At 39.9% G+C, this 22,635-nt stretch overlaps 1 long non-coding RNA gene across 1 annotated transcript in view; it reads right to left on the reverse strand.

Annotated features, from left to right (window-relative positions):
• Positions 1-383: 383 nt before the first annotated feature.
• The window catches only part of LOC118161081, a 59,839-nt gene continuing 37,587 nt past the window's right edge, over positions 384-22,635 (reverse strand). Inside the window, exon 2 of the long non-coding RNA XR_004747840.1 lies at positions 384-2,639. This is a non-coding gene — a long non-coding RNA (uncharacterized LOC118161081). The remainder of the gene's footprint in view (positions 2,640-22,635) is intronic.

Raw genomic sequence — 22,635 nt, forward strand, 5'->3', positions numbered from 1 at the left:
AAATAAATAATAATAATAATAAAGAAGATAAAAATAAAAGATATTAGAAACCTGTGCTAATGTCTTCATTTTCTGTTTAAAAAGGAAACATGCCTAGTTGCCTTATAATAATATTCTAATTTAGTTAATTGCCCTTCATGTTTCCCTCAACTAAACATTGGAGTATGGCTAATGTAACCTCAGTACATCTACAGGAAAGAAATCAGTTGCTTTGTTCTCTGGAGTTAACAGCCAGGTAGGTAAACTGACTTCATTCCTGTGTTGCTTTGATGGTGAGCAAACATTTGACCCATTTGATACAAAAAGCTGATCAATGCTCAATATTCAGTGACTGAAAATATATATTTCCATAAATGGCATACATAAGATAAGCAACAGAATTCAAAGATCAAATCCCTTATTGAGACAAAATATACAAACGCAGTAAGATGAAAACAGTCCTTGCTCCAGATAACTTTTGTCAACTAAAATCAATTTGAAGTCTTCATGCAAGCTCTTACAAGTTTTTAAATGCTTAATTTATTATAATATAGAAAGCAACATGCACTGAAATAAGAGCATGGCATTCTTCAGGTCTGCACTCTGAGAGGCTGAGCCCTTTTACTTGAGTGGTAAACTATTAGATGACAGTAGTGCTGCTCAACAGGGAGCTTGCAGCCAGAGGAGCATGTGGTGGCTTCCCATGTCTGCTCAGACAGCAACAGTAAATGGCAAAGGAAGAACCTTGCTTGTACTGTACCTGACAGTAAAGTGAAACTGGAAAATGTAGAGATTTAGAAATAATATTCTGTTAAATTCTATTCCATCTTACTGTATTAAGTTGAAATAAAGTTTGCCATGTTATTGAAATGAAATACTGAAATTGGCTAGAAAGCCTTGCAATGAAAGTACAATGCTCCCACATTGTGCCTGTGTCAAAGGGGCATTTTATCAGTGCTGATCTGTATCATTGGAAAGTCCAATGAATTACAAGTATATGAGAGGGTATATCTCCATTTCTGTGATTCAGGAGAGGAAGTCATTTTTTGGCCCTCAGTCTTGTCCTACAGCAGCACAACTGTATCCTTCCTGATACATGAAACTCATGGCAAAGATGACTTACCTTCCTGCTACAATAGAATCTTTTTTTTTTTCTTTTTTTTTTTTTTTTCCTTTTTCAGGCATAAACAATTCAGAACTATCTGTATTCTGAAGGTACAGAGACCAGAATGCGTTATTTGTTTAATAACAAATGATAGCCCCTTTTGCAGTGCCCAAGCCCACCATTTCTATTGAAGAATTCACTGGTTTCTCCAGTCTATCTCAACACTGAGATTTTCTGTTCTTGCACACAGCCGGCAGTCTGGCAAGCTAATCATCCTCTGCTGATACTGCCAGATGTCTGTGAAATAGAAAGCTGCCCACCACCAAACAGACTGGCAGTTTTATGACTGTGACAATTGCTTGTGGCAAAATTATAATTAGTACACCAATGCTGCTATGCATTCTAAATTGGATCACACTGATTCCTGCTCCATTTTTTTTTCAGCACTTTGAATATGATTTTTAAACAATTGTGAAAACAGCTGCATGCTGACTGCCATTAACAGCAACATCTGCCAGATCTTAGCATTGGGCACTGTGATGGATATTTTCTCACTACTCCAAGAGCTGCTGTAAGTGGTGAAGACTATATTGTGTTGGTCCAGGGAAGGCTGTCAATGTTATTCTTAGAGTTATAAAACATTTTTGGGCGATTAGAGATAACAGCCTGGGTAATGTCTCCAAGTGGTTGCTGACATGCAGATATTACAGACTTTTTGCTAAACAGAACGCTCCACGCAGGGCTGTAGCTGTGATTAAATATTTTTCATATGCATTTCCATTTCAAGCATTTCTAAGCACCTCAAAGCAAAGGAGAGTGGGAGGAGAAATATGACACGTAGAGAAAAAGACTTGGAAATTTAACATTTCACAGAAACTATTCTTGAAGAGGTCAGAAATGCTGTATTTCTCCTTGATCATCACCCCAAAGTAGCTCTCATCTCACTGCCTAATCCCCAGGAACCCAGAAGATGCAATCCCACCAACCTATTTTTTAGATGCTGAAGGAGGGAATATTGCTTCCAATATATTGCTGAAGGATGGAAAGCACAAGGTGCACACCTCTCTTTGACCATCTTGGTGGATTATTTGCAGCCTGTCCTGGTCAAGGTGAAGAAATATGGGGAAAGATCCTCCTTCCTAGAGGCTGTTTCTGTGGCCTCTCACTTCTGCATGGGGAAGCACTGCTTTTCCAACAACAATGCTGTTCTGCACTGCAAGGGTCTTAAATGATTCTTGTTTTTAATTGCTCTCATGGGAATCATGGGAACAGTGGGCAACAGACAAGCCCAACATGAGATAGAGAGCATAGCAGGAACATCAAGTAACAATGTGTTATGGCTGCTGAGATGAGTCAAGATGAGTCTCTTTGCTTCTCCTGGATGGTGGAGGCCAGCAGGACCTTCCCCATAATTTTTTCCTTCCATGGGGTGATGGTATCTGTCAGAGTTCTGTGTCATCCCTCATCTTCCAAATCTTTCCCTCCTTTAGATGGATCCACAGGGAGGGCCCAAGGGGTGCCCAGGAAATCTTCAAACACCCATGCATGGGCCGCCCTTGCAATGAACAGGAAAGTTTTGCCATGCATTTGATAACTGGCCTTTGAGAGCTTTGTAAATGCTAGGTTTCTATCACAATACTGAGCACCTCAATAGGATGCATCTTTTAATCAATTATAGCACATCAGCACTTGGGAAAAACAAAACAAAACAACCAAAAAAAAACCACAATACTACCTGCTCTTCAACAGGAAATGGTTCAAAAGAAGATGCAGGGACCATTGGCTGTTTCTTCCCTGCCTGTTCTTAAGAGATGGCTGCAACAGGTATAAGTAAAACAACATTAATAAGGTGCCACAACATGAGACACCCTGTCCTCCTGTTCTGACCTTTTACAAGCCAAGGGTAAGGTCATGAACCCAACAGGTTTGGGAAAAATAAAAATTAAAATCTCATATTAACCAAAGACATCTTGGTGTTGGCAGTAAGCCCAACAGAGAACAGAAATCCCTATGCCCACAAGACTGCTGGTTGCAGTCATCCAGCTAGAAGGTACATGTGTCTTGAGAGGACATTGAAAAGGGAACTATCAGCAGCCATCTTTGAAAATCCAACTCAGGCTCAAGCAGGCTGATTATAAGTTGCTGTGGTTATTATGTTATTATGTTATTATGTTAGGTTATTATGTGGTTATGATTATAAGTTGCTGTGGTTAGTTATCATTGTGCTAACTACCTAAACATTGTTTACTGTTCAGGACAGGCTGTTCTGTTGCTATTGTAAAAGCACTCATGTTTTAAAGAGAAATGCTCTTTCAAGACAATTCCATTGTTCAAGGCCTGACAGCAAACAAGCAAATCAGCTTTATACATGCAGTGATTAGTCCAGCCAAAATAAGAAGGGGGAAAAAAAAAAAAAAAAAAAAAGACAAAAGCTTTCCTTCTGGGCATCTTCTTTATCATTCTGCATGATGAATCTTAAAAAAAAAAAAAAAAAACCCTACACATAAACCCACAACCCGAACATCAAACAAGCAAATAGACTCAAGCTTAAAATATCTCCCCTGAATAAGGAAAGGCATCAAATCAATTGTGTGGGCACACAAAAATGATTTTACTGATGAAAAATACTTTCAAACCCTCGTAGGGAAATTTCATCTATGCATAAGATAAAAAATGTGTTTTTTTTTTTGTTTGTTTGCTCATTTGCTTTATTATTATTATTATTATTATTATTATTATTTGTTTTTAAAGGAGATCTGCCCAGTTGATGTTTAAGAAGAATCAATGCAAAAAAAGTATTAGGTTCTTCTTCTTAAAAAGAAGTATTTCTTAGCAACATAACTCAACTCTCCTAGAAATTCAAGATGAGATTTGCTGGAACTGCTGTTAAGATTTACTGCAAAATTCGTTGTTTATATGGCAACTCTTTGTAATATAATAATATTGACCTAAGATATTATCAAACCTACTTCTAGGAAAAAAATAATAATAATAAAAAAAATAGCTCTTCCTTTTCCACACAAGGTTTTTAAACTGATTACTGAAAAGCATGGAATGAAGCAAGACAATTTTAAAAACTATTATTATTGTTTTAAGACATGTAGGAAAAGAGTCAGTGGGCAAAATCTCTACACTGTAGATTAGCAATGAATAATGGTTGGCTGAGGGGCAGCTTGACTGCCCGAAGAGACCAATGCTTATCTTTTTTCAAGGAATGGTGTACAGCAAGTAGCAAGTTATATGTCTTAGAGCAATCACTTGTGTATTACACTGTTTTCTCCCACTGACATTTGTTCTTTTTAGATGTTCTTTACAGGTTGTTATCATAGTGTTTGGTATACTGTGAAAACAGAGAGCAAATGGGAAACTATCGATCCAGCTAAACATTGGGGATGTATAGGCAATTAACAATTAATTGCATTGATCATTTTCATGCAGCTATTTGGAAAGTTGTTAGAAGACATTAGAGATGTAATGGAAAAGTAGCAATCAAAAGCAATACCACTCTCCATCTTCTTCTTCAAAGCAGCAGCAGCCATCTCTTTTCATTTAGCATCTTCACTCATCTTGCTAAAACTTCCTATTGAATCACAGAATCATTACGATTGGAAAAGACCTCCAAGACCATCTGGTCCAACCATTCCCTTACTACCAATATCACCTACTAAACCTACTGGACCTAAGTACCAGGTCCAACCTGTCCTTAAACATCCCCAGGGATGATGACTCTACCACCTTCCTGGGCAACTAGTTACAATGCTTAACGCATCATTGCGAAATGCTTTTATTATATTATAATGTCTTTTGTGTTTTTGTTTGTAAGTAAACAATACAAATTGCCAGAAATTCACAGCAAAATCCACGCAGATGGGTGAGAGTGAGAAATTGCACATGATGACTTGCTCTCAGAGTGTCTCTCACCTTGGTTTATAGGTGTCAGTATGTTATCATCAATGATTAATGTCAGTTAAACAATTAGCACACAATCCTCTTCCAAATCCCATGTTTCACACTGGAGAAACATCTTGGTGATCAGTAGTGTACAGTTAGGATGAATTCATTTGTTGAATGAAGGAAAGAAAACAGTATTCCTCCTTGTGCATATTTCCAAATGTGTAAAACAACTAGAGCTGTCATCTCTAGCATATTGCATAGCCATTACAGTATTCAAATTTAGATGAAAAAAGCCCTGTTACACTGTTCCAGGAAAAAACAAAAACTATGAAATCATAGGTGTTATATATATAGGAGCTATAATAATCCATTGCTTTTCCCTCCCCTCACATGCACTATTTTCCTTCCCACAGTTGCACCTCTAAACACTTATCTTATAGTCAGTCTCCTTTGTGGGAACTTCATAGCAAAAGAATGGAATCCAAGGAAATACACAGCTTTTACAAGATGTTAGACAATTTGGCTGTTAATAACACTTGACGTCACACCTCCAAAGAAGCAAAAATGCTGCTGCAGGGGAGCTAAAATAAGCCAGTCTTTGACTCAGTATGGCTATAAGAGAAGCAGCTGGCCAAAGGCAGCCCGACTGCAACTCATGACTAGAGTAATTGTGCTCTTTAAACTATCTGGCCAAGATCCGTGTTTTCAGTGATTTTGCTGTCTGTAAATGAAAAACAATAAAGAGACAGCTAACATACTTGTGGTAATTTTAACACTATTTCACGTTAATTAGCCAGATCAGCCTTGCTGCAACACTTGAATTAATTGTGGGAAAGTGGTATCATCAGTTCATTGCTAGGTAGCGCTGACAGGGCTGTTCAGCAGCTAATACATCATTCGGAGACAAAAGCAGCCTTTTGAAAGAAGATACAAAGCTTCAGGAATTGCCTTTTTTCCTGACCCACTGCTGGAGTCTGTTACTAGTATTAATGTTTTATTAATGAAGATGCTGAAGGAAAGACACAGCATTCTCAGATGTGCCTGGACTTGGGACCCCTAGCTGTATCTACCATGGTCCATTTCCTAAAAGGAGGGAGCACCTCCTAATTTCATTAGAGGGTCAACAGCCGTCTTTACTGATTGGACCATCTGGTTAACACCATGCCCAAACATGTCACGCAGACATTACCTACAACATGTGACATAACGCAGAGCTCTCCTCTATATCTCCTGCCCCACCAAACTTGCTGCAGAACATCAGCAAGATATTGCTGTGAGGCTAAGCTTCATAGCAAAATACTTTGCACTACAGCAGCAGGAATGTGTTTTCCTCTAACACCAGCACAGCTATGTCTTGCTCAGGGAGGTGCATGGCACGCATCCCTGGGGAAGTCTTCAGCACCCTTGCAAGCCCCACTATTGTTTTTGGAACATCATCTTCCCTGCCTTCATTGCTGAGTTGTTTTCTCATTTTTTTTTTCTTCATAAGTGCTGCTTGTGACAGCATGTTTAGAGAAGAAAAAGGAGCATTTGTCCTCTCTGACTATAGTACAATGTACATAAAAATACATCTCATAGCCATAAAGAATTCATTCTTCCTTCCAAAAGTAATTGCTAAGGGCCTGCTCTCTAGAAGACAAATGCAATTGATTAAGAGTGGTTATTGTTTTGTATTAAAATTGTTTTTCTGAGCCTTGACCAAACTTATTAAAATACTGTAAGAAACAGTAGCTTGCTGCCATCAGTGAGAACAGAATTTGTCATACAGAAATAGACAATAAACAGGCGTGTGAAATTGTCTCATACTGATCACCGGCCAAAAGTTTTATTATACACATTTTTGGGCAATCTCCTCAACTGAAAAAAAAATCAAATTGTGTAAGATGCTTTCATTTGATTAGTCTACAGGGTCATATTCTAGCTGTTGATATCTCCACAGCTCACTCTAGCAGTAGGCATATTTTAAATATCAGCAGAATAGTTACTCCATTTATTTATCACATCTTAAAAAGAACAGCTTAGCTGTAGGTTTTTGACCTAACCTAAGAAAAGACAACAAGTCAGTAGAAAGAGTCCAACCTAGGTGATCGTTATTTTAAGTTCATGACCACCAAGTGCAAAAGTTAAAAATAAAAATAATAACAACTGTCAAGACATTTTTTCTAGTTAGCCACTGTGCAATTGTTCTCCTCTCCCTATGCTTCTGCTGAAGATAACATATGACCATACAGGAAACTCTGCCAATGCAGTGAACAAAGCATCCACATCTTTTTTCCCCAACAAGATATTTAAAACAAAAGACTAGCTCTTCCTTTAAATGCAAGATCCTAGTGGACCTGCCACATTTTTTTCCCCAAAGAAACAGAAACAGCATTTTTATCCCTGAAAAAAAACAAAACAAAACAAAACAAACAAACAAAAAAAAGATATTTCCAGCGTAGAGCCATCATGTATGGTTGCTATGGTGACATAACAGTTGGCTAAATTCAATCAGTTCTCCCTATTATTTTGGTATTTCGTTTAAGAAATCACAACTTAAAGAACAAAGCTTCCTTCCCCCCTCTCCTCACAAACACCATTTAAAAGTATTCAACAGACATTACAGTATTGGTCACTATGGCATGATCTCCCCTAGAAGCAAAGCCTCTTCTCCAGGAAATCCCAAATAAACCCCCAAAATAACCAGCTAATGAACCATGGAGACATGTGACACACCGCGTTCTCCTTTTACCTTCTGTTGTCTTTCCTACCCAATACATTCCTGTATCCATATACACTTATCTGTCTTTGCTAAAGCTATTTTTAATGTATCAGTTACCTAAGCAGCTGGCTTTTTTTTTTTTTTTAACCACATTTTCCTTGTTTGTCTTTCTTCATATAAGTGGATTCCACTCGCAGAAACACAGAAATTGTAGCTATAGTGGAATCATCTTGCAGCCCTGCAGTGACATGCATAATGTCTGCTATAACTAAAACTAGGAGCTTTTTAGAGTCACCAAAGGCAAGTTCCACTTTACAAATCAGACAGGTATTAAGGCTCAGTTGGGGAGTTTAAAAAAAGAGTCTGATTTAAGTGGATGGATGGGAGGTCACTGTATTCCTTTAAACATGCCTAAAATGATGATGAAAACAGTGCAAAATTAGTACAGTTAACATGGGATCACAGAGAAACAGCATTCAGTGGGTTTTTTAGGCTTTTTTTTTTTTTTTTTTTTTTTTTTCCAGTTAGATTTTTAACAGGTCTGTCCTAAGACACAGCTCTACAGGTCCCTGTTTCACCACACAACCAATCTCAAGAAACCCCACAGCAGAAGTGGAGACAACACCAGTGCATAGTCAATCTGCACAGGCAGAGGTGCCTCTGCCTCATGGGCAGGGTGAAATAGTAGAGCTTTCTATGTATGATGTTTTTGCGATAATTTTTAAGGTAAAAGATCTTTGAGCAAGATCTTGGATGCAGCTGTTAGTAAGATGTAAGGTCTTTATAAGTGAAGAGACAGATGCTGGAACCCTAGAGCTCCATGCTTCCTTTTCAGCCTAGTCCACCCCCATGTAGCTTCTAGAAGCAGGTCATGGGAAGGCAGGTAGCCTTGACCCTGCATTGGGAGAAAGATGAAGTTCCACTCAGGCTGCTGCCAGAAGAAAAATGCATCCATGCTGGACAGTCTTTTGAGCCAGGGAAGTAAAGCTAGAGCCTAAGCAAGCTTTTTACTGTGTCTGCAGCATCTCAATAACCTCAGGGGTTCCTTTCAGCTTTCCGCTCTTCCTTCTAGTCCTTGTTGTTCATTCATCATAAAAACAGACAGGCTCATATTTTAATGACAACTTGAGAAATCTCTTTCCCTCTCTTCCTAGTCAAGGACATTGAATTCAACTCATGATATGGTTTCAAAATGTCTTCTCTGCTTAGAAAGCTTGCTGAGTTTTTAATGCATCCTTAATAAATGCTAAAAAATGTATTTTATGCAGCAGCTGAAAATTAAGTCAGTCCTGACAACCAGCTCCCAACTTCAAATTGTGATAATAGAATAGTGTATGTTTATATTTTAAAAATGCCTTTCCCACCACTTCGGCATCATGTAAAACTCACATCTAGGCCAAGCAAAAGATCTTGCTTAGATGTATGGTTTACAGTGGCAGCATGCCTGAAGCCATTGGATTGGCATACTGTTTCAATTTTACTTTTATTTTTATTCTGATGGTATGTAGTTAAGTCAACACAACAAAGGAAACAAAGCACTCTGCTTACATATAGGTAAAGAGCTAGAGTCATTTTAATGTGAAAAAAAAAAAAAAGTAATGAATATTTCAAGGTTTTCAAAGGATTGTCTACTAAAGATCTGCAAAGCAAATCAGGCCATTGCAGAATGTGTTAGTGCTATTTGCATTTGCTTCTTTGTACTAAAACCTTACTGACTGATGACTGGCAGAAGAGATTTATTCTGTACACCAAAGGATCTTCCGTTTTGAGTTTGCAATGAGCTGATGGGAGCGAATGAGAGTAATGATCTTTTTCCTCCAGTGTATTTAAGACTCTTGTTATTCTCTGGTTTCAACAACAGAATAGAGCTAATGCCATCTACGGATATGACTATATTTTCTATGCTCAGAAATACTTGGGAGGTTTGATTGTTGTTCAGGTACTAACAAAAAGACCATTAAGGATCCTGGTCTCTATTGTAGAATAAGGTGAGCTTTGAAAAACTAAGAGACTAATAGCATCAAAAACTTTACTTGATAGATATCATAGCAACATCGCCACCAAACTCTGATGAGCTCTAGAATGTGTCAGAAACATTTCAGCAGTTTCACTGAATTTTCAAAACAGATTTACAAGGGCTAATGCACATCAATTACTTACTTGCAAGCCCTCTGAAGTGGCTGTTTTTTGAAGCATGTAATTGAGGGAGGACCGTGAAAGTTCATGCCTGGTGGACTGGCTTGGCTATCAAGACTGAGAAGCTACAGCACCTCTTTGGACAAAAAGTGTCCTGAAGTCTTGAGCTGAGAGCCTGGCCACCAGCTCACAATATTAGACAAAGTCCTTTAAGTTGCAGCATCATCACTGCACATTTGACTCATTTCAGCTTAACCTAGCTCGAAAGAGCCGTTGCGTGTAAAGCAATGCTGAAACTACAAAGACAAATTGTTTTGGCAGCAGATGAGCTGTGCAAGTTGAAATGCAGGAAGAGAGATAGGCCAACCAGGAAGCCAATACCTCAGCTAAGCACCCGTGTGAATGCTTGAAGGAGACTTGAAGCAATTACAGGCAACTTTCAGAAATCCATCACCAAAATTGAGCTAAGATGCCTTCTACTTTTTCTCTGCCCTTATTTCACCTTTTGCTTTGCAATTCTTATGCTTGTCCTCATTCAATGTTTTTTTTTGTTCGGAGAAAGACTACCTCAGAACCCGTGAAATACAAGTACTAGCTGGCGTGAAAGCAAGCCCATTTCAGAATAAGCATTAACAAGATGGGTACTATACACTGGGACCTGTTTTCTCAAAGAAAAAATAGAGGAATGGCAAATTTGAAATTACTTGGACATAAAGAAGCACTTACTGAATACCTGTATTTTTTCTTACCTCTCAATAAATAGATGTATGTTTAAATCATGACTTCTCCAGACTTTCTGTTCAGAGAATTATCTAAAAATATGTGCAACAACATTGAAATATTTAGCATATAGATGTAGAAAACATTTACTTCCAAATAAATTTTGTCTAATCACTGAATATTTAAGGAAAAAAAAAAAAAACAAATGCTGCCTGATACACATACAGGGTCTCAGAACATCACAAGTTAATTTAAGCAGAAGAGAGAAAGTCTTTTCTCATTCACAAAATAGAAAGAAAAAAAAAAAAAAAAAAAAAAAAAAAAAAAAGAGAGAAATTACTGATAAAAGCAATGAGTCTTCAGGCACTGCCTCCAACACCACAGTTCTAAAGAGATCTGCTCAGCTGGTGTTGGTGGTGAAGTTTCTTAGACTCTTTAAAGTTTTACCTTTGCACACATGGAAACAAATACTACAACAATGAAGAAGCTCAGTGCTCACCCATACCTAAACCTAACTAAAGCTCAGCATTTCTGTGGGTAAATCCCATGACACATACTCAGATTGGTATTGCTGTATACTAACAGGGTTAGTTTTTCTTGCCATTAAGCACATCCAAAAAGCTTTAAAAGTATATGATTAAGACAGAACTGCTGTTAATAAAATAGCACACAATTTTGCAGCCTTATTAAAGAAACACATATTCTAGACTCAGCTTGCCCCCTCAACAAAAAGGGTTTGAATTCTGTTCCCTTGTTCCCAAAGTGTCTAGACATAACCACCCTCAGTTTACCAGACTGCTCTGAGCCTGTGAACTTAGGGCACTATGCAGAAAATAATTTAATAGTTCAGCAGTACAGAGAAGGTAGAATAAAGTATAAGAATAGCAGTGGCCCTGTGGCCAAAGTTTTAATGTGGGTGTGCAGAGGACAAGATTCTACTTCTTGTTTCCAGGACAGTTTCTCCAGTTTGTTCCACAGTAATTTAATGTAGGATTTTATCTAGTTAGTAGGATTTTACCTAAGGGCAGATAATGCTACTTTGTCTCCTGAGCACATTTTATGAGAAAGTACTATTTCTACTAACTTTTTGGAGAGGAAGAGGCTGCAAAGGAGGAATGAGCTGCAAGCCCTCAAGAGGGGATTCCGGGCAGGTGCTCCAAGTCAGCAGAGATGGGGCATCTTACAGGACAATTCAGACCTGCCTCACTCCTCCAAAGACTAGTAATCATGTTAAGATAGTGTATTGGCCTCGGATATCTTTCTTTTCAGCACGTTGTTTCTCTCAGATATCTGCTGGAGAGCCTTGATCATCCTATCATCTCTGCTCTCATCTCTGCTCTTAAGTTTACACACACACACTCTGCTTTATTCCTGGCCATGCTTAGATGCCCAAAACTTTACTTTCTTTGGTTCTGACATTTCATTTCCTATGCCCAACAAAGCAGTTTTGTTGAAATATCCAAACAAAACTTAGAAGCAAGAAATGAAATCTCACAAATCATATAGTCCGTTTGGCTAGAATGCAGCTCCCAGAAGAACAGTGCAACATCAAAGCTCTCGCAGCACAGCTTTTAAAACAAGACATACGCACTTTCCTAAGGATTATGTGAGGATTTTCTAAGTGCAGGGGCATATCACTTCCTGCCTTTTTTTTCTGAAGTGGAAAGTGTCTTACTGGCCCCCACAGGGCCACCTTGTCCAAGTGACCACCTCTGCAAGCTTGAACATTTCAGTACATCTTTGCAAGAGTGTAGGATCCCTTTTCCTCAGCTCAGCATATCAATTACAAGCAGCTTTCATTTAAAAAAGTAATACAGCAGGTAATAAGAGTGTACTACCTGAAATAGATCCTCTTTTTGGAAACCTTGGATACATATGTAACAAGGAGATAAGGTGCTATTTATAAAGATCCTTCTGAATACCTTAATCAAGTAGGCAATGATGGATGTCTGAGATAAATATTTCTATCTTCAATCTCTTCTCTCACACATACATTTTTATTTGAAGTCAACAGGTAAGGTATGAAAGTTCCCCCACAAGAAATAACAGTTCTAGTTTTCAGAAGCATATAGAAACTATTTTATTTTACCTATCTTCTATGATCATCTTTCCTCATCTGCTTGATTGTGAGGTTTAATCTTGAAATTGAAATGCCCAACCAAATTTCAAAGGTTCACGTTACATTCCACAGTATGCTGGTGGTTTTTAATTTTTAAATAACTTGCCTGCAATGCTGTGACTCAGAAGAAGTGTGAATGACAGAAGGAAACTTATTAGATTAAAGACAGTTTGTTGGAGAGAGTAAAGAAAATGAATTCACTCATAGGAACAGGTCCAATGTTTTTATTTTATTAGCAGAGATCCAGGGGCCTGCTTCCCACTCTGCTCTAGCTCATGCACTAATCACCGCTCCTCACTGCCATGATGATCTCTTCAATTCAAGGCCATGCAAACTCTTAAAATAGATTAAATGTATCTCTGATAACATAATAGTAGTCCCAAATTCAAATTTAGCTTAGATTACAGTTTAAAGAAATCCACTCATCTCCAGATATTCCTAAAAGTGGAACATGCACAACTTCTATCTAAAAGCATAAAAATATGGGTGAACAATTGGCTGACAGGTCAGGCCTAGTGGGTTCTTGTAACTGAGGTTACATCTGGCTGGTAACCTATGACCTGTGGGGTTCCCCAGGGCTCTATGTTAAGATCAGTCCACTTCAGTGTTTTCATAAATGATTTGGATGAAGGATATGAAGGTTTTTTTGAGCAAGTTCATGGATGCTACCTAACTTGGTGGAGCTGTTGACTCCAGCAAGGGTGGTGAGGCCTTGCAGAGAGATCTGGACAAATCAGAGGGCTGGGCAATCACCAGCAATATGTTTAACAAAAGCAAGTGTTGGATTCTGCACCTGGGAAGGGGCAACCCTGTCTGTTTGTACAGACTGGGGTACAAGATGCTGGAGAGCAGAAAGTGATTTGGGGGTTTTGATTGACAGCAAGCTGAACATGAGCCAGCACTGTGCCCTGGCAACCACACCCTGGGGTGCATCAGGCACAGCATTGCTAGCTGGTTGAGGGAAAGGACTGTCTCACTCTGCTCTGTGCAGCCTCATCTTGAATTCTGTGTGTTTTGGGTGTCACAGTATAAGAGAGACATAAATCTATTAGAGAGCATCCAAAGGAAGGCTACAAAGATGGTGAAAGGTCTAGAGGGGAAGACATATGAGGAGCTGCTGAGGCCCCTTGGTTTGCTCAGCCCCGAGCAGAGCAGGCTGAGGGGGGGCCTCTTGGCGGCCTGCAGCTCCCTCACGAGGGGAGCGGAGGGGCAGGCGCTGAGCTCTGCTCTCCGGGGACAGCGACAGGACCCGAGGGAACGGCATGGAGCTGGGACAGGGGAAGGTCAGGCTGGGTGTTAGGGAAAGGTTCTGCACCCAGAGGGTGGTCGGGCACTGGGACAAGCTCACCAGGGCAGTGGTCATGGCATTGAGCCTGCCAAAGCTCAGGAAGCAATTGGACAAGGCCTTCAGACACATGGTCTGATTTTAGGGTTGCCCTTTGGGGACCCAAGAGTAGAACTCAATAATTTTGTGGATCTCTTCCAAGTTAGATATTCTATGATTCTGTTAATGAAACCCACTCTGTGGTTAGATACCTATTTGGGGATTTTTTGTTGTTGTTGTTTTGTTTTTTTGTTTTTTTTTTGTTTGTTTTTGTAGCAAGGGCTTAGTAGGTGTGGCTGCAGGGGTGACCTCTGTGAGCAGAGCCCAGCAGCTCTGCCCCAGGTCAGATCAGAGCCAGCTCCAAAAGGGACCTGATGCTGACCAAAGTCGAACCAAGGAGTAACAATAAGAAGAGAGCAAATTTAAGAAATGGGAGAAAAATCTGCTGCACAGGAGCAGCTGGGAGAGAGGGTTTAGAACCAGCCCTGCAGACCCCTAGGTCAGTGCAGCAGGAGGGCAAGAGGTGCTCCAGGCACGCAGCAGCAGTTCCCCTGTGGCCTGTGGAGAGGCCCCTGGTGGAGCAGGCTGTCCCCCTGCAGCCCATGGGTCCCACATGGAACAGATCTCCACGCTGCAGCCCGTGGAGGAGCCCCCGGTGGAGCAGGTGGATGTGGCCTGGAGGAGGCTGTGGCCCATGGAGAGCCCCCGCAGGAGCAGGCCCCGGGCCGGAGCTGCAGCCCGTGGAGAGGAGCCCATGCAGGAGTAGGGGTCTGGGGGGAGCTGTCGCCCGTGGTGGATCCGTGCTGGAGCAGTTTGCTCCCAGGGGATGGACCCCATGGTACAGAGCCATGGGGGAGCAGCTCTTGAAGAGCTGCTGCCTGTGGGCAGCCGCTGCAGGCTCAGTTCAGGAAGGACGGCATCCCGTGGGAGGGACCCCACATGGAGCAGGGGCAGAGAGGGACCGTGAAGGAGCAGCGGAGACGAAGCCTCAGGGACTGACCTCGGCCCCCATTCCCTGTTCCCCTGCTGAGCTTTGGGGTAGGAGTTAGAAGGGGATGGATAAGGGGAAGGTGTTTTTACTTTGTTTTTAGTTTCTCACTGTGCTAGTCTGCCAGAGATAGATAATAATTTACATTAATCTCCCTACGCTGAGTCTCTTTTGCCTGTGACAATAACTGTTGAGTGATGCTCCTGACCTTATTTTAACCCTTCCTATTATATTTTCTCCACCTTTTCCTTTGAGGATGGGGAGTGAGAGAGTGGTTGTGGTGGAGTTCAGCTGTGTAGCAGGGTAAAACCACCACAATATCCAAAACCACTTTGCCTTTAGGCTCTCAGCAACACTTCTCAGTCAATGCTTCATGTGGAAGGAAGCATTCTTCTGGAAGAATCTGGAGGAACCTTGTGTCTCTACTGAGTGTTTTACTCAGAACTGCACAAATCATGGACTTGCTAACCACATGGGTCCCAACTTCAGTCCTTCACCTCACTAGGATCCATTTTTCAGTTTTCCTGCTGCAACCACAAAGAAAGGCAGTTGTATTACACACCCCAAAAACACATTTAAAAAAAAAAAAAAAAAGCAGAAGGGTAAAAAAAGTGTCCCTTAACCACTTGTATGTTGAGTGAAAAAGTCAAACCATTGAAGTCCTGTGCACCAAAGTCATTTTTCTTGGGATGCAAATCTGCATCTCTGATTTTCTGAAGAATGCCACTGTCTGTTACAAGGTAGATTTGTGCAGTAGACCTGCAGGACATCATGTTACCTCCATGGATCCTCACAAATCTAACTACTCTGGGACTGATAGAGGCATGTCCCATGATTACCACCCAGACACACATCCTGCACCCCCTACGACCACTAGCACAGAAACTTTCCTGTGCACGTCTCAAGTCTACATAATGTTTATACGCTGAACAAAAGTAATAGTAGGTGACACATCATGCAGTGCTAGAGCTAGACAGTAGAAATATTTTTTTTTTTTTTTTTTTTTTTTTTTTTTCTTCCTGCCAGCATCTGAGACAGCCAAACTGTGGGGGAGAAAAGGTTGTGAAGTGAATGTCTGGTATGACTCAAAGGCGAGCCTAGGCGACAGCACCTTGTAGTTTTGCAGTCCTAGCAAGAGACAAAGCCTTGGAGCTGTGGGGCAAACATGGAGTGGTTATGATTAGCGCTGCAATGGAAAACAAGAGATAGAGGGAATCTGGACTAAAGTGGGCTGCCTGGCAGCGCTGAGTTTAAATAAATGTGTTATTAGTGTTTGGGATGAGATTCTTGTTCACAGGGTCTCTCCATTTTTTCCAGAAGAAGCATTCCTTACATGAACACTCTCGATATTTATTGAATAAGAGAAAATATACTTCAATATCTGCATGTGGAGTTGGGTGATGAACTCAAATGGATGTTACATTCTAAAAGCACCCAGTCATTCTCACAGGAATATCTTATACTAGGTAACAAAAAGTTCAATTGAGTGGAACAGTTCAGCATATGATCAGAAGAGTATTGCCATATAGAAATCAATCCAGAAAGAAGTTCAGAGCTCTTGAAGAGAAGGGGGATTTTTTTTTTTCTCCAGATTTCTTATCCCTCAAATTTTATTCAGTATTTCTAATAATGGAGGTTTTAAAAGAACAGCTCTTTATTAAATCAGTTTTTCTTTCTGGATTTCCTATGTGGAAATGTCACATAAAATAGTTATTTTCCTAAGTAAATAAAAATTATAATCTAACCCAGCTAAAGAAAAATAACATCTTAAAACACATACCTTTTCATATATTTTACTATTTTGCTTTCTAAGCAGAAAATATTTACTTCTTCTTACCATTTATTTGCAATTTTTTTTTAGTTAAAAAATAATTAAAGAAACTCAGACGGTCTTGTTAGGTTCTTACTCAACTGCTGTTTTCCCCTTATAGCAAAAACTGTCACAAACTTTGAGGCTCTGATTACACATCTGAAATCAGCAGCTGCACTAACACTTCAGCAGGAGGTAAGGAATGCAATTACTCAGAACTTGCATTACATTTGGTGGCCTGAAAGATGCTTTACTAGCACCTGGGAAGGAAATAATTGACAGCCAGGAGTATACTAAAGCAATACTTACTGCTGCTGAGCAGCAGGCATAGAGTTTGGTACTCAAATAGGCAGATACAGATGTATTTTGTCAAAATACTCCAGAGAAGAAAAGAAATTTTCCAGCCTCCAAGCATGTAAAGTGACAGATGAAGCGTCCTGAAAGATGAAGTGTCCTGAAAGAAAGAAAAAAAACAGACCCAATTTACTCCTGGTGTAATTTGATTTCAAAGAACGTGAACCTGGCTTAGGTTCTCTGTAATGCATTTGTCAAATGTATGTCTCATATCAAAACTAAGCTCCAAAACTTGGAATCCCCAGGTTGTGCAAGAATTCTTTTTGCCTCCCACTTAAATGCATGAGAAAAAAACAATGATTAAATTATGGCTGTCAGATGTCACCTCAGACTCATTTGATAATTAATATTACAATGAGCAACCTATTGTATATATATTTATACATACATGTTCCCTGTCTTTCAAAGCTACACATAGCTCATACACTTCTAAGGTCCTCTGAGTGCAAGAAACACCACATCAAGTGAAACAGCTGGAGTAATACCAAGACTATTTGGGGTTGTGAAACATATCTGCAAGATATAGCTGTAGAAAAGCTGTAAACTGAGCAAAAAGACTCTTGAATTAATGCAGGTACAAAGTATTTTGCTCAAGCTGTTGTGTTAGAAGCAGTTGCCTTGGAAAAGCACAGCAAGGTTTTCAAGAAACTCTTCTATTGTGTGTAATAAAATCCTTCCTGTTTGTTATACTGAACAGAAGCAAGCAGGCAGCAAAGAACTGGGATAGTCTCTGCCTCCTGCTTGTGACTCTTATTGCCCCTCTGCTCATCAAAAGCTTTTGATAAAAAATGCATTAACATCTAGAGCAGTAAGATCCTTAGTCAAGCTGCATGTCTAATCAGTGGCAATGGGTGATCTTTTGGTTCCTTAGTTCAGTATCTTCAGCAGTCATTCACAGGAATTTCATTTTATAATGATTTTACTCATTCAAATAACTCATATTTTTCAAATTTTCTGTTACAAAGTCCAAGATGTAATTACTACTTTTTTCCCAAAACCATTCTCTGCTGAAACAAGTGCTCACTTCGTGAGAGCTACAAAAATAAAGAAAACCCCCCTCTGAAAATCCATTATATGAATGACCATGGGTAGATTTTGGCCTGGAACTAAATGCCCTGAAGATCTGAGATGTAAGGCTTAGGTGCACTGTGCTCTATAGCAGCTCTGTTCTGTCCATGAGGGATTAGTGTTTAATAAGTATCTGTTGAGCTTCATGACACCCTGGGAACTATGCATGACATTTTATGAAGGGATGAACTGACGCACAGAAAGATTAGCTGACTTGCCACATGCTGACTTTGCATTAAGCATCTGTCAGGTATTTTGCAACGTACAGATTGCTTCAGCTTCTCAACAGAGGAAAGTCAGAGCTCCAGTGACTGGAATGTAGGTGCCCATAGGCACCTGCTGAGGATCTGACCAAAGCAATAAGAGCAGTCAGTAGAAATAAGACAAACCAACAGCGATATGGCCCTGGTAAAATTTAGATCCAAGCACCTAATTCCTATATCTGAGATTAAAAAATTGACCCCATGCAGTAAACCTGAAATGTTTCCTCACAAGCATAATTCCCAAAAGATTTAAGTTTGAGGCTTAATAAAGCCTAGTTTTCAGAAAATAGAAGTTATTCCAGACTGTAACATTACAGATCAGAATTTCTTTTGCTATAGCAGTGTTACCTAAGCATACATGAGCATCTCTGTGTACAAGCTTGTTTACAAGATCAAGCTCCACATCAAGAACATACGTAAGATCATGTAAGGAATTAGTTTAATTTAGAGAGTCTTGAAAGGAAATACACATTTTCCAAAATCAAACCCAGTTCATCTTTCTATTGTTCCTTTTGTTTTAAACTGTTGGCTGTAGAACAAAAGGTGCATGAGAAGGGTTTGAAACTATGTCCTCTGCTTTCAATCCAGATGACCTGAATAAGAAGTTATGCAGTGTTAATCAAAGTTAACAGTTTTTTAACAGTTTTCACAGAAGCCAAATGGGTGAGACTTATGTCAAAATACATTACTACTTCAGAAAGAACATTTTGTATTGACAGGAATTATGATATTAAAAGTCTCAGAAATCACACCTTTCTCAGGCAGTACAATCAGCGTTTCAAGGACAGGTTAAGCAAAGAAATACTATGCACGCTGTCCAAAAACTAAAGCATTTATTTGAAGAAGTATTTTCACTGAAATGAGTGTAACATGTATTGTCAAGATAATCTTTTGGGGAAAATATAGTCATAGTCTCCATGGAAATGATAGTTATCTTAAAGAGCAAAAAACAGGCTTTAAAATAAATAAAACAACAACCTTTTAACACAGAGATATCTGTTTTGTTATGTGGCTATTAGAAATATTTACAGACTCCCTTGTGGCATCAAGGTCTATTGGCCCTTAAAATACTTTCATCTTCAGGTTTCAACATATCAGAAATTTTCTTGTATCTCCCCTTTGCAGATGAATATAAGCTTTATGAGCCATTTACCTCAAGCAATTTGTGTGTAAATAGTTTTCTTTATACAATTTGTATTCAAGTCCTCATCCAAATTGCAACATAAGAAGCTAACTGGTTCACCAGTTTATTTTCAACCAAGTACAAAAAAGTTGGATGTGGCCCGCTAATATTACAAGAATACACCTAAAACCACAAGGTTACTTTTCAAGGTTATTTTTTCCCCCTCCAATTCTAAGTAAATTCTTCCCATCTACATCAGATTTTGAATGATACTCCCCATCCTCTGCACCATCCCTGTCCAGCCACTCTTATTTATTTTTTTAAAGCCCAACTACAAAGCCCAAGCTGAAGTTGCCTTTTGTCTTATCTCACTTCTACTGGGATAAATCTTGTTGGATTCCACTGGTAATACTTGAGGTCAAATGATTTACATAGAAGCTTATGCCTCAGCTGCACAAACTGAAAGAGTCAGCAACGAAGCACTTGTTTAATTCTCTTAACATTTAACTCTTTTTCACCTCTTACTTGAGCCTATGATTCCCCTTTTGTGCTGCATATCTGTAGGCTGCCCTACTGTATTGGAAAGTAAATGCTGCAAGATGAACTACTGATTTGATATAAGGCAACACCTAGTCCTATTTATTTTCTTCCTAAAGTACTGAAGAGTTGTCTCCACCTTATATTCTCTGCCTTCAGTGCATGAAAAATAACTGTTGCATAAGGCATGAATAATATTGTGTTATATAAATATCTTGTAGTATATGAACATGAAAGCATATATTTATGGAGTAGAAAATGCGTAAAAAGCCAATTGCTTTCTTCCCCTTTAACTTAGTGGGAGTTTTCTCCAATGTTTTCCTAACTATACTCTTGAAAGCTGAAGCATTTTCCAAGCAGATTTGGGAAATTCTGGCAGAAAGCCTTTAACTTTTAAATCCACAAAATTAGTGTCATTTCTCCCCAGCTTCTTATGTCCTAACAGATATTAACTATGTAAGAAGTCTCTTTTTACCATGCTGGTTGTCAAATTATTTGTGCTATACATATGAAAAGTAAGCCAGAAATGAGACAAGGAGGCCCAGGAGATGTATGCTGTAGTAACAGCACCACATTGATGCCACGTTCAAATATTCCCCAGATATTACACTACTGATGGCTAATTCTATGTCAACAGTATCTGTGCTATGAAGATGACTGCCCTATGTTCCTTTACATGGCATTGTAGAAGTCCTTTATTTTCCAGCTGGGTTGTTTTCCTTTGATGTTTCTTTATTAATGTGGATATCCCTTCTGATTTGCTCATGCAAAAAGCTAAGTAGAAAGCCAGAAAGAGAACTGCGATAATTACCGTTCTGTACTTTTACTCTCTGAAGGGACTGGCTCACATAAGAGATTTGTAAGAGCTATTGTATCTCTCTGAATCCAGCATAAGGCAGTTGTCCACTGTCTGCCTATAATTGTCTCTTTTTTCTTTTTTTCTTATTCTTTTTCACTTTCAGAAAAAGATGCACATTTAAAAAGAAAAAATTAATTGCTGTCAGCAGTGCAGGAAAGTCTGAGGGAGTTTTATCGACTGATTTGCCTAGGCAAGCCAAACTGGCTTAAGGTTGCCCCTTGCTACTTTGGGCAAGGAAAAATTAAATAGGGAAGAGCCTCTTGCTGTCTTCCAGGAGGCTTGCCCTCATCTTTCCCTTCAATCATTCACATTTCACTGAGGTACAACAATAGAGGCCAGCCTGAAAGGTATTTCCATGATTTCATTAAAACACATTTTTCTGAAAACTCAATCAACAAGATTAGTCTTCTCCTTAGCAAGAAATAAAAATGCTTATGGACAAAGGAGAATGAAAGAAGCCAAACTAAAACTGTGTCTCAAATTAGTTATGAAAACCAAGGAAGTAAAAATGCCTCAGGACCTCTCTCATGCATGATTTTTATCTGTCTGAAGAAATATGAGTAGCAGCTATTTATTACAGCATCATTTAGTATGGCAACAGTCTTTCACTGTCTCATGGATTTATTACCCAACAATTTTACCTTCTTGCATAATGTTGCCAAAACTACAACTTTTCAACTACCAGATGGATGGATACATGGGACTGATCATAGCACACACTTGTACCACCATCAGTAAACAAAATCTGATATTTGTATATTTATTAGTACAGACACAACATATCCTTACAATTCAGAGAAAAAAAAAAAAAAAAAAAAAAGTGAGAAAGCAATGAAGTGAGAAAAGTGAAGGGAAAACAGGATGATTTAGGTCAATTGCAAGAAACTGTAATTAAGGTTTCGCTAGAATTCTGCACTCATTGCTCTTCTTGCATTAAAAGGCAAACCTCCCACAGCTGCCATCCTACTCAGTATTTGTTACAGGGATGAACATGGGACCCTTGCACCTCAAGGTCACCACACAGCCAAACCATCTGCACCTTGACAAAGTCAAAAATTGAGTATGGTACTGTACTGTGTTTATGTAGCAAGGGCTTCGAAGAGGGGTGGCTTCAGGGGTGGCTTCTGTGAGCAGAGCCCAGCAGCTGCCCCATGTCAGATCAGAGCCAGCTCCAGCCAGCTCCAAAAGGGACCCACTGCTGGCCAGAGCTGAGCCTCTGAGAGTTGCTGGTGGGCCTCTGGGAGAGCAGATTGAAGAAAGGGAGAACAAACAAAGAAAACAAAACAAAAACCACAGGGGCTGCAAGAGAGGACTGAGAGCCAGCCCTGCAGACCCCTAGGTCAGTGCAGCAGGAGGGCAGGAGGTGCTCCAGGCACACAGCAGCAGTTCCCCTGTGGCCTGTGGAGAGGCCCCTGGTGGAGCAGGCTGTCCCCCTGCAGCCCATGGGTCCCACATGGAGCAGATCTCCATGCTGCAGCCCATGGAGGAGCCCCCGGTGGAGCAGGTGGATGTGGCCTGGAGGAGGCTGCGGCCCATGGAGAGCCCCCACAGGAGCAGGCCCCGGGCCGGAGCTGCAGCCCGTGGAGAGGAGCCCACGCAGGAGCAGGGGAAATGGGGGGAGCTGTCGCCCATGGTGGATCCGTGCTGGAGCAGTT

Source organism: Oxyura jamaicensis, chromosome 2, assembly GCF_011077185.1.
Source record: "Oxyura jamaicensis isolate SHBP4307 breed ruddy duck chromosome 2, BPBGC_Ojam_1.0, whole genome shotgun sequence".
Classification (NCBI taxonomy): Eukaryota; Metazoa; Chordata; class Aves; order Anseriformes; family Anatidae; genus Oxyura; species Oxyura jamaicensis.